The following is a 16,385-nucleotide window of genomic DNA, read 5'->3' as shown; positions in this document are numbered from 1 at the left end:
ATGTCATAATTCTTGCCCTCTCATTGGGTGGGGAAGAAGTGGGATTTAATGAGAAAATTTGAAACTCAAAATTTTATAAAAATGTATGTTTAAAATAACTATAAAACAAATTAAGAATATTCTATCTATAATATCTACAATAATGGCCTGGTCCTTAACTGTTACCATAAATCCTTTTCTCTATATAACAAATTCAATTAACTAAGCTATTTGTTTGATAGTTCTTTGTCGACACATTATTGGTTGAGTTGATGTGGATGCTGCCCATGAAGGGCCTTTCAATTCTGCTCCTGGATCTTATTGCTTTGCTAGGCTCTAATTAGAGGTAAACTACTTCTGTTTACTTTTTAAAAATCCATTCTAAGATTATTACTTGATGAAGTGATATCTACTTGTTCTAAAAAGTATTTCTCTCAATTTTTGACCTTTGTACTCTGAAAATTTTCATTGATTTATTTTTTCTCCTTTTGACAAGACCATATTTATCTTTCCCAGGGGGATTAGCCCTGTTTCATTATCATTATATAGGTTTTTCTTACTACAATTTCCACATGTTATTGTGCTTTTTACAATTCTGAAAACATATGTTAAAAGTGACATTGCTTAAGTTTTAATTGCTTTAAATGTGTTGTTCCTATTGAGCTTTGATTTCAGGATGCCATTAAGTCTCTTGTATTACAAAGGCACAGATTTTTCCTTGATATGCTTGATGTGTCTTGTCTGAAGGAGAACAAGGTATTTATAATTATTGCCTTTATCCTTGATTCAATTTGGTTTGCAGATTCAAGTTTGAAGTCTCAGTCTTTATCTTTCTTTAGTGTATCTTAAGAATTTTAATCCTATTGTGTTCAAATCCTGATCTATAAAATGAGGAGCTTGAACTCTCTGACTTTGAAAATTTCTTTTGATTAAAATCTATCATCTTATGCTGCTATTACTGTTTTTTTTTGTTGTTGTTGTTGAAAAGTCATTTTTTCTCTCATTGTTCTAGGGAGTTCAGGTAGAAATGGCACTAAAACAAATTATGATGCAATGATTTTTTAATATAATTTAAAGCCCTTTGTACTGTAAATTCATCTGTAGGCTCACTGAAAATATACTCATGAAAACATATTCATCAGATAGAATGATGGTGACAATATGTACATCATCCTGATTTCCCATGATTTTTATTTCTTCTGCTAGATCCTGATACTTTGAAAGCTTTTTGTTCTATGCATGCTGGAGATGATGAATATTTGGCATGACAACATTTATTAAAAAAATATTGTTTTTAAGATTTCATGGATCAGTCTTATAATATGTTCAAAGCATGATGATGATGATGATGATGATGATGATGATGAAATCTATCCATTTCCAAACCTCAACTTTGGTATACCCTTACCATCCAAATTTCCCTCCACCTCTATACACATTCTACTGAATATTTAGAGGATGTCATTTGACTATGTTGTTATTAGTAGTAATGACAATAATAATAATGTAACATTTATGTAGCATTTACTTTGTGCCAGGACTTATGCTAAGTGTTTTATAATAATTGTGAGATATTACAGATTGTATTATCTAATCACAACCATTTATAAGCCCTAACTGCTACATGGAAATATGTTCACTCTCCACAGGTCTAGTCCAAAGCATTTCTCCTCTCTTCAAACCATTTACACAATCTCTTCATATTCCTCTCAGCAAAGGTTCTCACCTCTTATTTTACCAAGAAAATAGAGACTTGTTGTGAGCTCTTTTTTCTCCTGGATTCTATGCATCAACATCTTTCTACATTCTACTTATTTTGCTCCAGTCTGGGAGGAAGATTATTTCTTCTTGACAACATCAATTTCACTACTTGTACCGGGATGCCATCTCTTCCCATATCCTTTTGGAATGTATTCCTTCACTTTCAATAACCTTCTATTTCTCTTCAATCTCTCTTTATCTACTAGCTTCTTTTTTTGTCACTAACTATGCCCATCTTAAGGCCCATAATTTATTACAATTATAAATATTTTAAAATGAAATTGAATGACATTTTATCATATTATCATATAAGAGTTTTTAAAAAAAAACATAGGTTAGCCTAAGATATAGCCCTGTTCAAAATGCCATCTTGCTCCCTTTGATTCTGTAAGTGATGGTACAATTCAGGCTGTGAAGAAGCATTAATAGCAATGCTTGGGACCTATTTTATCCACAGAGAGCTCTTGACTATGGAATCAATGGCTGCTGAGAGATTGATGAGTGCTTTAAAAAGTCTTACATTGTTTGTCACCATTTTGGGGGTGAGATGAATATAGCAGAATATAGTATAGCAGGGGTTATTAAGGGAATAGTTGTGTTTAACCCTCTTTACTCATGCAAGTAAGTTAGCCTGAAAACTCAGTCCCACAATTTGGTTAAGAAGTCAGACAGACCAACCCTGAGGTATTAAATTGCATTTTTAGGAAGGGTACTAACAAACTGTTGTAAGTGGAAGTGTACTAGACATTAAAGTGTTTGATCTCCTGAGTTCAAATCCTGATTATTCTATTTATTTTTTGTGTGACATTGGGCAAATCCTTTAATTTCTCAAGTCTTCAGTTTCCCCATCTGTAAGAAGAGAAGTTTGAACTGAGTATCACTAAGGCTCCTTTCAGTTTTTAATCTATATTTAGATACAGGCATTCAGAATTTTGAGGGGAATTGAAGCAATTTCTTATGGGATTGCTCAAAGGAATAGGAAATATTTAGTTTAGAGAAGAAACACATTAGTAATGGTACTGGGGAGAGGGTAGGGATAATAGTTATCTCCATCATTGCCCATTGCCATCGTAAGTTATCTTTTTCAAATTTTTAGGGTGTGAGGTGAAACCTCAGGGTTACTTTACTGTGCTGGAGCATGTGGTTGTGAAAACTCTGAAATTTTTCTTTTGAAAACTGTTTTTTTTATATTTTAATTACTTATCTATTGGAGAATAACTCTCTATATACATATAAATATACATATACATATACATATATATATAAACTACTGTGCATATATGGTACAAAATCCTTATCGGATTTATAATTTTGTTACACTCACTTTTTCTGTGTTTTTAAGATGTTTTCCACACTTGATTGTTTCCTTTCTTATCATTGGTGCATTAATTTTGTTTTGCAGAAGGTTTTCAATTTTATGCAAAGTTATATATTTTATCTTTTGTAATTTTCTCTGTCTCTTGTTTTTGTTTAAAAATACATCTCATACCCATAGTTTTAAAAGCTACATAATTTCTCTTTTAATTTTTTGTAGCATGATTTTTCTTAATATTAAGGTTGCATATCTATTTAGAATGTATTCTGAAATATGGTGTAAGATTTTGGCTTAAGCCTAATTTCTGTCAGATTGCTTTCCAGTTTTCCTAGCAATTTTTATCAAATAAAGAATTGTTTTCCTAGATAGCTTATATTTTTCCACTTTAGCAAGCACTAGGTTACTAAGTTCCATTTTTTAAAATTCTCTTTTGTCTAGTTATGATTGCTTCTTATAATTTTGCAATATTCACTTCTGATTTTTTTGTGTGTGTTGTTCTTTCTGTATACATTGTTGTAGATATTGTGTTTATTGATTTTTGACTGTGCTTATGCACTCTGCATCAGTTCATATAGTTCTTTTTACATGCTTCTCTCTATTCATTTTCATAAATTCTTTTAACTCATTATTGTGCCATTACATTTATTATATATGGTTTGACTAGCTATTCCCCAGTAAATGGACATCTACTTTGTTTCTAATTCTTTGCTTCACTCAAAAAGTGCTACTATAAATTTTTGCTGTTCAGTTGTTTCAGTTATGTCCAATTTGATCATCTGCTAAAAGTCTGTTTTTTGTTAGGTAATATCTAAACCCTCTTCTGGATTTAAGACTCTGTGATTCTTTTCTAATTGCACAGAAGAAGAAGATAGATTAACTGTGAAGTCTTCCTTCTTGCAAAACTGACAAAATCTATTAAATATTAAACAAATTGCCAATCCATAACGTTTTCCCCACTGGGTGTGCATTATCTATCAACTACATTACTCAGGAGAAACTGAGGAATACCTTTTTTTTTTTTTAAGGCAATTGAGGTTAAATGACTTGCCCAGGGTGACACAGCTAATGAGTGTCAAGTGTTTGATCTGAGGCCGGATTTGAACTCAGGTCGTCCTGACTTCAGGGCTGGTCCTCTATCCACTGCACCACCTAGCTGCCCTAAAAGCTATATTTCTTTTTTTTGGGGGGGGGGGTGCGGTGGCTAGGCAATGGGGTTAAGTGACTTGCCCAGGGTCACACAGCTAATAAGTGTTATGTGTCTGAGGCTGGATTTGAACTCAGGTCCTCCTTACTCCAGGGCTGGTGCTCTATCCACTACACCACCTAGCTGCCCTGAAACTGAGGAATATCTTAAAATAGTATAAAAACATAAGTTATTGCAATTACTTCACTGGTCCATTGCGTACTGTACTATTGAAACCAACTCAGCACTTATGGGAGGCCATATAGTATGGTGGAAAGGGTGCTGGATTGGAAGCCAGAAGGCCTGAGTTTAGATCCTAAATGTTTACTTAGAGATATCAAGTTGACATAATAGTTATGGATCAGGTATCAGGAAGGCCTGAGTTCAAATCCAATCTCAGACATTCGGTAGCTATGTGACCCCATGTAAGTCCCTTCTACCTGTCTCATTTTCCTCATTTATCACATGAGGATATAATAACACCTTCTTCCCAAGATTGTTTTGAGGATAAAATGAAATAAAATTTGTAAAGCATTGGCAAACCTTAAAATCCTACACAAATGTCATCATCATCATCATCATCATCATCATCATCATCACCTGTGTGATTTCTAGCACATCACTTAACTTTTTTGGGCCTCAGTTCCCTAATAAAATAAGGGAACTGAATGTCCAGGCAGAAGAACTTACAAATAGTTTCTCATCTTGGATGAATATTTTAATCAATGGACAAATTGTTCTTTCTTGATTAATCATGAAAGCAAAAGCTACTTTCAAGAGGAAAGAAAATAAGTGGTTTTTTAAATAAGCAAATGATTCAAATGGATGAAATATCTCAGCTATTAGAATTATTTTGATGGAACAGTGAAATGCAAAACTTTCATTGTATGCTTTTTTAAAGGAGCAGTAAAAGGAAAGTGACTATACTATGATCTCTTCCTCCCAAAAAGGGACAATGAAAGTCCAGAAACAGGTTAGAATTTCAACATGACTTTTGTGTTTCTTAAATTTGTAGAGAGTTCTTAAACATACTGGAAAGTCAAGAATAGAAACAATGTAGGAAGATAAATCTCTGTCTAATATCAGAAGTATCATCATATAGACTGATATATGGACTAAAACTCAATTTAGCCAGGTTGTTTTAAGATGAAAGGGCTATTTTACTATCTGCAAGGCAAATGTTATGAAAATATCTCATGTGTCCTTGTTGGTTGGATGAACATGGTATAGTGCTTTGTGTCAAGAATTTTCAATATTAGGACTATTTTTTTTTTAGTGAGGCAATTGGGGTTAAGTGACTTGCCCAGAGTCACACAGCTAGTGAATGTTATGTGTCTGAGGTGGGGATTTGAACTCAGGTCCTCCTCACTCCAGTGCCAGTTCTCTATCCACTGAGCAACCTAGCTTCCCCCAGGACTATTTTTTTTAGTCAATTTTTATTGACATCTTTAAAAAATTACAATGATTTCTCCCTGTATCTTGCTCCTTCCTTTTCCCAGAGAACCATCCATATAACAAATAATATTTTTGAAGACAAAAAAATTTAAAAAGAAAATAAAATTAAAATTAATATAACCGATCAAAACATAAAAGACTGAAAATATGTGTAATCCTTGGCAAAAGTATGTGTGTATGTGTATGTGTGTGTAAGAGAGAGTGTCTTCTGAAATCTCTTCCTTAAAACCGTGCTTGTTCTTTATAATTTTGCAACATTCACTTTTTTGGTTGTTATTTCCACTCACTTTGTTAGAGTAACTATGAATATTGTTCTCTTATATCTGTTTACTTTACTCTGCATCAGTTCAAGTAGATCTTTCCATGTTGTTCTATAGTTATCACATTCATCATTTCTTATAGCACAGTAGTATTTCATTATATTCATGTAGCACAAGTTTAGCCATTCCCCAATCAATAGGCATCTATTTTGTTTCAAATTTTTTGCTATTACAAAAATATTGCCATAAGTATTTTGGTATGTATAAGACTTTTTCCTTATCAATGATTTTCTTGGTAAATGAGCCTAATAATGGAATCACTTGGTCAAAGAGAATGGACATTTATTCATTTTATTTGCATAATTCCAAGCTGCTTTCCAAAATGATTGTACTGATTCACAGTATCACCAACCAACGTGCTGGTGTACCTATAATGCCACAACTCCTCCAACATTTACTATTCCCGCCTTTCCCTTTTGATGGTTTGTAGGGTGTGAGGTGAAACCCCAGGGCTATTTTGATTTGTGTCTCTCATTTTTAGTGACTTGGAACATTCTTTCATTGGGTTGTTAATAGATTGCTTTTCTTTGCAGAACTCTTTGTACATATCCTTTGGCCTCATAGATTAAGGAATGACTTTTAAAAACACATGTCTTTTTTTTGGTTTGTATATCTTGGATGCCAAACTTATTATAAAATGTAATACAAAAGTGTTTTCCTCATCAAGGTCTTCCCTTCTTATCCTATATGTGTTGGTTTGTCCAGAAGCTTTTCAAGTACATGTAATCAAAGTTGTCTATTTCATCTGTAATTGCTTCTGTCACTTGTTTGATTAAGAATATATTTCTGAGGGCAGCTAGGTGGCACAATGGATAGAGCTCTATCCATGGAGTCAGGAGGATCTGAGTTCAAATTCCACCTCAGACACTTGACACTAGCTGTGTGATGCTAGGCAAGTCACTTAACCCTGAATGCCTTACCTACCCATATCCAGGAGAGGCAAATGAGCTACTTTTAGGTTTCTTAAAAAAATAGTAATAACTATCATATTAAAGTCATCTGATGTATTGTGGAACACAAGATAAGGTATTGATCTAAGCCCAATTTCTGCTAGATTGCTTTCCAATTTTCCTATAAGTTTTTATAAAATAGGAATTCTTTCCTAAGTGAGTTAAGTTTTCTGGTTTGTTGAACTTTTTTTTTTTTGAGTTTTTGAGTTTCATCACCCCCCTCCTTGATTCTACCTTACCTAATCTGTCCCAGTGTTTTTGACCAATATTTTTGATGGCTTCTGTTTTATAATATAGTTTGAGGTATGGAAGTGCTATTCCTTCTTCATCCCTACATTTTTTTTTGTACGTGTGTGTTAGGCAATTGGGGTTAAGTGACTTGCCGAGAGTCACACAGCTAGTTGAGTGTTATGTGTCTGAGGCTGGATTTGAACTCAGGTCCTCCTGACTCCAGGACGAGTGCTCTATCCACTGCGCCATCTAGCTACCCCGATCCCTACCTCTTTGCAAAGAACTTCATAAAACTATCTCATTTAATCCTCACAAGGAGGCAGGTGCTATTATTATCATCCCCAAATTCCAGATGAAGAAACATAGGCAGGCAGAGGTAATTACTTGCTGTGGTCACACAACTGATAAGTGACTAAGACAGGATTAGAATTGAGGTCTTCCTGACTCCAAGTCATCTAGTGCTATCCACTATACCACAATGCTGTAAATTGCATAGAAAATTCAGAAAATTCAGTCTTTCATCCAAATATAAAAATCACAACAACTCAGGAGTGTTGAGTCATAATTAGTGTCAGTGGAGGATATGATCATAGTAATGAACTAATGGAGTTTTTGAAGTAGTGAATTACAAAGTTGAAATTAAGAAACTGACTCCACAGCAAATAGTGAAATAGTCATGTTGGTGTTATTGATCCCTCTTTATGATGTCAGGCTGCTAAAGAACTCACCAAGATGTCCTGTCAAAAAGCTGATCAGAAAGATTATCATCCATTAATGCCCATCATCCAGTAATATTATAGCATACTGTCTAGAATCTGCAGTCATTAAGATACAATATAGGCACACATCTTATGGCTGCTATTCAGCTGTCAATGAAGAAGACTGAAGTGGCCCAGATGGTGAAAAAGAAAAGTCTAAAAAACACCATTCCTAAATTTAAAACACTGAAATATAAATCCACTGCACATTGCTCCTTTCAAGTGAATCTCATTTTTGCATAATTTCAGGCTGCTCGATTTATTATACTCATCACCAACAAGTAATATTTAAGTCCTCATATGGCATTATAGGGCAATGAGAAGAATACTAGGTTCAACATCAGAGGGACTGGGCTCAGTTCCCAGATCAGATGCTCCCTGTCTGTTGGACTTTGGGCTTGTCACCTAACACCTTTGCACCTCAGTTTTTTTTTTCTGCAGAATAAGAATATTGGACTGGATGACCTAGGTCCCTTACCTAAATCTATGATCGTATAAACTAAAAAATAAATTATCTAGTTGAAATGACAATTTGGGTCAAAATCAATAAGCATGTTCATGCCTAACATAAGCTTCTAATTAGATGTTTAGATGGGCGGATATAGTCTTGCTCAAGTAGGCTATTCAATTTTGTCAAAACATCTTCTAATCCCAGAGGGCCAGTAAAACATTTGTCTGTTTTCTTTTCAGTTAATCTTTATGAAAAGTTGCAAAGAGCACAGTCCTGTAGTTCTTAAAATATACAAAGATGTGCCAAGGTTGTTTATAACACTTATGTTCTCAAAGATCCTTTTAATGGATATTTCAAGGGACTTAGCTACTTGTTCCTTGACATTTATTATTTGTATATTAGTCTTTGGTGACTCATATGCCTTGCTTGAAAGACTAAAGATATCCCTAAAATTCCCTAATAGAATTGTTTCCTGAAAATGAAATTACAACAAACCTTTCTTTTCAAAGAAAATGATATTCATTTCCCTAATTTCAAACATTTGAAAAGAAAGTACACACAGTAAAATGGGGGAGGGGACTACTAATGAAAAGTATTATTTTAAAATGATAAATCTAAAGATCAAAATAAAATGATTATTCATTGCACTATCCAAATAGTCCATCTCTGTACAAAAAAAGAAGAAAAAAAGCAAAGAAAACCCTTTCATCTTCACAACTAAATTGACTAAAAGGCATGGTTTCCTAGCAACATTCATTGTGTTTATGACCTTTCCTCTAATCTGAGTACACAGATGTGGTTTTGAAGCTAATAAACATACATCATCCAACCTAGTCTGCTCCAGTTTCCCTAAAACAGGTTGTGAGAAATATCTTTCCTCCAAAAATTGAGCTTTGAAAATAAAAATATATTCAAAATAGATCTGAGAATTAGTATCCTAAGGTCTTCATGGGCTAAGGCTAATAAAAAAGAATAGCAATTTGTATTTCTCTGAGACATTCTGTCTTATACAGGGCATGGTGGTTTATAGAATAAGTTGTATATTCAATGGGGAGAGTTTTATTTTTCATCTGAAGAAATTCATATAGCTGTTCTGTGCCTGAATTTACCTAGCCATAAAATGGGATGAACAATATTTTCTAATTTTTCAAAGTATCTTTCAGGATCTTCTCCCTGTTTAGATTTAGGAATGACAGGAAAAAAACCCAATAAACAATTTTGTCAAAGTTCTGAGATAATAGTAGTAACAATCATTGCTATGTACTGACCCTACTGTCAACTCAAATTTCAGATAGCACTGATTTTTTTTTCTTCTTTGAATAATAAAGAATACTAAGGCATCTATGAAAATTACATCTTTGCAACTCTGTTGCACTGTTAATTTCCATATGTTAAATGCACTGGCAAAATTTCAGGGGGAAAATTGGGAAGATGACATTTTCAGAGGGTGCTTTTTGAAGACATTAGAAGACTGGCCTGCTGGCTAATCAGCCAAAGGGTGTAGCAGCTAAAGGACTTAGGAGCCTCGGTCTGTTTGCTTCAGCACCATCTAATGAATTCCTCCAAACATATATGTTTTGTGCATCACCACCACAGATGCAGGGTTTACTGAGTCTTGCTTATTCAAAATGAAAATAATTACAGGGAAGCTTTTAAGCCAGATGTTGAAAATCGCTAGAGAAGCGTTTGGGTCGGCGTGTTTGACAGAGTTTACAGAAGTGGCTACTCTAACTGGCAACTGAATACTTGGTGAACAATTAGCAATCGATCTTCCTTGTTTGCTAAGTATATATTTCTTTCATTTTAAATAATTGTGTGTGAGGTTAAGATGGCAATGAGAGGGATACATTTTCTACCCTAAACCTTTTTAAGTGAGGCCTGTGTGTGACTTTGGCAAAACAGTAACTCCTTTACAAAATCCCACTGTATTTATTCTCTCATCCATATCAGATTTTCTTTGTTTACATAGTCATGGGATGGTTTTTTTTTAAATTGTTAGATCTTTGATCTCACAGTTAAAATGCTAGCTGTGCATGTTTTGAGTCTTTTCACTGTTCTCAATAATGAAGATCCTATGGTTAATATGGAGCTGAGAAATTGTTGCAATATAAACATATATATATATATAATATATAAATGTATGTGTATACAGATAGACACAGAGATGTATAGATAGAGGGATAGAAATAGGTATAGGAAGAGATATAAACTTACATATATACATGTATTGATTTTAGTTGTTTTTCAGTCATTTCTGACTCTTCATGACCCCCTGGAGTGGTTTGTCATTTTCTTCTCCAGCTCATTTTATAGATAAGGAAACTTAGGCAAACAAAGTTATGTGACTTGTTCACAGTCACAAAGCTACTAAATGCCTAAGGTCAGATTTGAATTCAGGAAAATGAATTTTCCTGAGTCCAGGACTTACGCTCTATCCACTGTGCCACCTAGTTGTCCCATAGGTATTGATAGGCATATGTATAATCATAGAAATGGATATAGACATAGATATAGAGAGGCACAGACAGACATAGATATTGGCATATAGGCATATGTAGCTTAATATTTTAATATGTAAGTAGATATGAATATAGAGACTTATAAATATGGGTAGATACAGATGTAAAAAAGAAGCCACAATTAAAGAAGTAAGGAGAAAGATTGCTAATCAGAATTAGCATTTCCTAACCAAGCAATATGATACCAGTCTTTGGATATCCCAAACAGAAAAATATATAGATGTATCTATAGACAATAGATATGGACACAGACATAGTAATAGACTTAGAAATAGATAATTTGTATGTAGGTAGCTATGGATATAGATAGATATAGATAGGCATATACATAGATAAACATATAGCTATAACTTTCTGTATTGGTATATACACAAGTCAGACTCAGTTCAATTTTTCTGTGATGGCCTAGAATGTTTTATATGACTTCAGCTAATACTTAAGAACATTTTTCTCTGTATCAGTAATAGTTTGCATTATGAAAACTATTGAAGCTTTTGATGTCAAACTTAAGTTAAGTCACTTCCACATATTTAACTCTGAATTATTGGTGAACCTCAACAAGCCAAGATTTTAGATTTAGCTCTGCTACTAGCTGGCTATTTGATCTTGGGCAAGTATTTTTTTTTCTTATTTTTTCAGTTTTTTCATTTGTGAAATGAGAGGCTTAAACTAGATGATCTGTAAGGATCTTTCTAGTTGGAGAATTCTATGTAGTATATCTGAAATTTACTTCATGACATTGCACAAGAAAGTTCTTATGTGCTATGAAACATTAGATTTATGAAAGTCTCATAAATATAATTGTCAAGTTGGCCCCTTCCACCTTCTATGAAGACATTTTGCCTTGACCTCTTCTCTTCCTGTCACTTGCTTTGGACATCATCTAAGGTGGCCTGGATCTATGATACTACTTGGTGCTCAAAACAGAACAGTCCAATCCAAGGTTTCTTTTGAGGCCAACTCCTCCACCTCCCTTGCCCCTACCCTGAACTGATGAAAAGTGAAGTGAGCTGAACCAAGAGAACATTGTACACAGTAACAGTAATATTGTTAACAATGACTAACTATGAAAGACTTAGCTACTCTGATCAATACAATGATTTGAAACAAGTTCAAAAGACAGATGAAAAAGGTTATCCACCTTTAGAGAGAGATCTGATGAGCTCTGAGTGCAAGTTGAAGCACACTTTTTTCACTTTCTTTATTCTTCTTGCTTGTTATTTATTTATTTTTGTAATATGGCTGATATCAAAATATAATTTGGACCACTAGACATGCATAATTGATAACATATTGCTTACTCTCTCAATGAGCAGGGGAGAAAATAGAAGAGAGGAAGAAAATTTGGAAATCAAAATTTTTTCAGAATAAAATTTCAAAATAAATTAATTAAAAGCAAAAAAAATCCTCTCAGCAGGCAATTTATAAGATATTTTGAAACTGTCATGGATTGAGCATTCTGAAGAAATAAACTTTATAATGGCTCTTATTGCATGATTGAAGCCATTTTTCAGATTTATACTTATTCTCCACTTGCATTATTATTCTTCTATCTATTTTCAAATGAACTTGTTAACATTAGTCAGTTATTCAGTAGACTTTCTGTAAGAGTGTAGCTCATGTGCTATGGCAGAAGGGAAGAAAGTTAATTCTGAAAAGATTTTTTTCCTTAGAAGGGTGAGTTTATATAAAGCATGGTTAAAAAACAAAACAAAATATGCAAATGAAATTTAAGTACATTTATTATTTAATAGCATTTGTTATTGGTCAGAATAAAAGTAAATATTTTATATTGTAACCAGTTATTTATTTTCATTGATTGCTTAGGCGGCTAAAAAAAAAAAATCCGTCTTTCAACCAGAGAGCTTATAAAGTTCTCTTGCTATTTTTAAACCACACATTTGTGTATGAGCATTTTCCCTTTATCTTGTTTTAAATAAAAATATGGAAATAAACTCAATGTGGAACAAGATTTGAGATAGTATATTTCTGGTGTTGAGCCAAATATTGAAAATATTTGTTCAAATAAAAAAGTCCAACACTGAAATTAAGTTTATATAGGATTATTATATTATGCTAAAATCTTCCAGATGGTAACTAATATTCAATAAAAATTTTAAAATAAAGAATTTTAATAAAGTGTCTTTAATATAATAGTAAGCATATGAGGTCTTGCTGGATTACTTCTTTTAATACTTACAGAATGTTCCACATAAAATATTCAATTATTTTATAATTAGAGGTTTTAATTTTATATTTAGAGTTTTCATAATTGTAAGTAGAATGAAATTTTATGTTTTATAATTATGATTTTAATTTGGAGCTTTTTTGGGCAAAAAATTTGTCATTGTAATTATTGGAAATACTTAATGAATAAATCTAAAACTATGTTATGAGTAGGATATTAAATTACCATGGGGATTCACAACATGTTTTTCTACTGCAAAGGGCTTACTGACCAAAAAACATTGGTTCACTTCAATCCCTTTATTTTACAGGTAAGAAAACAGATTCTCTGGGCAGTTAAGTGACTTAATCAAAGTCACACAGGAAATAAGCATGAAAGATAGGCTTTCAATGCATGTCTTCTGACATTATGGTTCTTTCTACTGTACCACACTAACTTCTTGATGGTTTATAACTAAATTACTTTGTTGTATTTACTTAGAAACCTGTGGTGTTCAGTTGTTTTTCAGTCACGTCCAATTCTTTGTGATCTCATTTGAGGTTTTCTTGGTAAAAATACTAGACTGGTTTGCTATTCTTTTTTCAGCTCATTTTACAGATCAGGAAACTGAGGAAAACAGAATTAAGTGACTTGCCAAGGGTCACACAGCTAGGACATATCTGAGGTCAGATTTGAACTCAGGAATGTGAGTATTCCTCATTCCAATCCCAGTGCTCTATCCACTGTGCCACCTAGCTGTCTATGGGTAGACCTATGGATCTATTACTAATTGAATAGCATCATCCAGGGATAACTTCATCAAACTACAGACACATGGTACCTGGAACTTTAAGAGGCACACACATACAAATAAGGAGCTGGTTATAGTTAGTATCTTCTTAATAAAGTTGTTTTGGAGACAATGTTTAGTAACTTTCTACCACAACTAGTACTTTCACCATCTCTTCCCTGCAAATAGTTATGAAGCCTATGAGACATCATTGTCTCTATTAATAGGAGAGGAGCCTCTTACATGAGAGTTATATGGTTTCTTGTTTATTGAATTGTTCACTACCTCACGGTTAGGCTTCCTGTGGACTCTGGATTAGGTTAATGTAGGGGGCTAACTCCTGACAACAGTTAGCAACAGGGAACTACATCTTAAAATGTCTTTGCTGGTAAATATCCTATTCCAATATTTAACAATCCAAATTATACTAATCATGTAGGAAAAGAAATAAATATAGTATTCAAACTTCCTTTAAAAATGTCAAGTATTTAAGGCAAGAAGATAAAAAGATGAAATTTTATAAAAATCTTAGAGAAGGAAGGGAGGTGGTGGGTATAACTTTATCTCTGCTACTTCTCCATGCCATTTCCTATTCTCATTGAAGGTCAGGAGACTGAGGGGTCATTCAAGTTGCCTGTGCTCTCTTGGGATCCTGAGGACATCACTGACACATGCAACCCCCATTAACACTAAATAAAGTGATGGTGGTGGTTTTTTTTTTAAATTACAAAGTTAGGTCCTAAAAATATTTATAGACTTTCCTTAAGGTTTCCATTGGCCACCAGTTATTAAAAGTTGTTGAATAAATATTCAAATAATTAATTTAGGTGAGAAAACATTTAATATTATTATTGTATCTGATTAAGTATAATAGTGCAGTACTATCTGCAATGTATTTGTCTCATTTATTTATAATGGGCAATTTTTGTTCTGTTTGTCCTTTTGTCTATTATAATGCTGGTCATTGCATTTTTGTGTTTGTGTTTATTCTGCATTATTAACTGGTACTATTTGCTAAATTGTTTTGGAATGCAATGTTCTCTTGAATAGAATTACCTCAGCACTAGATCTATCCAGATAAGCAGGGCAGGTGATTAGGGTTATTCTTAGAATTAAGCTACAAGGAACACATAAGAGGGGCTCATGTGTATCTAAGAGATGAAGTTAGTAAGGTGGGAGGTGCCTTTTGCAGGATGCTGAAGAGGAATGGGTAAAGAATGAATATCTGGGAGGTATTACCACAAGTAGCATAGTATTAGCCACTAGAAATAAGAATTCTATTAACTCAATATACTGGAGGTAGAATTCTCTCAATCTATAGCCAGCATGGTGGAGCAGAAAAAAAACCAAAAACAACACAGAAATGAAGAGACCTACCACAAGCTGTTCATCCTTTGCTTTACCTCTGGTGCTGGAGAACTATTGGAATATGCTTGTGTGACAGCACTCCAAATAGTAAAGATAAATTGAGGTTAGCCTGCACCCTGGAGAATGAAAGGACCTGTGGCTTTGTATACCCCTCACAGTTAGTGAATAGAAAGTAATCCCATTTATTCAAGCAGGTAGCAAACAGAAATTGGTGAAGTTCTATAGATTAGAAAATACCAAAAAATAAATGAAGGGGAATGAGCTATTTAGTTTGGAGCAGACTGGGATCCCACTCAAACAAGGGAAAGGCCCTGATTTTACCCAAACTTAAATCCCCCAAATCACTTAGGAGACAAGCCATAAATCAATGACATCTTCCCCTACCTGTCTGCTTCCCAGAATTGGTCTCTTTCCAAGGTTCTATCTTTAAATAGATTCTGGAATCATGTATGCCTCTCTCAAGGAAAAAAATAGAGAATATTTCTCTTCTCCAAAACTCGTTCACCATCTCTGCCCCTCACACAGGCATACAGCTTTGAGTCATCATTCTCTCCAACAAGTAGAGTTTTGCACAAAATTCTGCAGGTTTAAATCCTGGTTCCCTGAGAGCCAAATAATTGGGATGGAAGCAGATGCCATATGCCATTGCTACAACTACTCAAGAAATATCAAAGTTGTACAGTCACTGCCAGGAACTAGCCTGAGACTCCAAACAAATCAAATGATTTCCAAAGACATTAATTTAAGTGATCTTTTACTTTGCTATATTTTCCAATGGAATCATAAGCTTCTCAAGAAATGAAAAAGATGTCTTCTACTTCTTTTGAATCCCTTACAACACCTAGCACAATGGTAGACACATGATCAGAGTGCAATAAATATTGGTTGAATTGAGTTCGAATGAATTGAATAAGGAGTGTCTTGAGGGCTACTAGGCTATTTTATGTACAACAAGAAAAAAATGTCTTGCATAACTTTGTTGTGAAATGGATTTTTTTACAACTCCAATCTTATTCTTGGGAGAAGAAATCAAGTCATATAGTATTCCTTGCTGTCCTTCCATACAAGAAAGGATAATATTCCAAGGATGAATGGAAATTTTTTCTCTTACCTAGTAGTGTGTTTAAATGGACATGAA

Source organism: Vombatus ursinus, unplaced genomic scaffold (genome assembly GCF_900497805.2).
Source record: "Vombatus ursinus unplaced genomic scaffold, bare-nosed wombat genome assembly UNPS02014794.1, whole genome shotgun sequence".
NCBI lineage: Eukaryota > Metazoa > Chordata > Mammalia > Diprotodontia > Vombatidae > Vombatus > Vombatus ursinus.
This window is presented reverse-complemented; position numbering follows the sequence as displayed.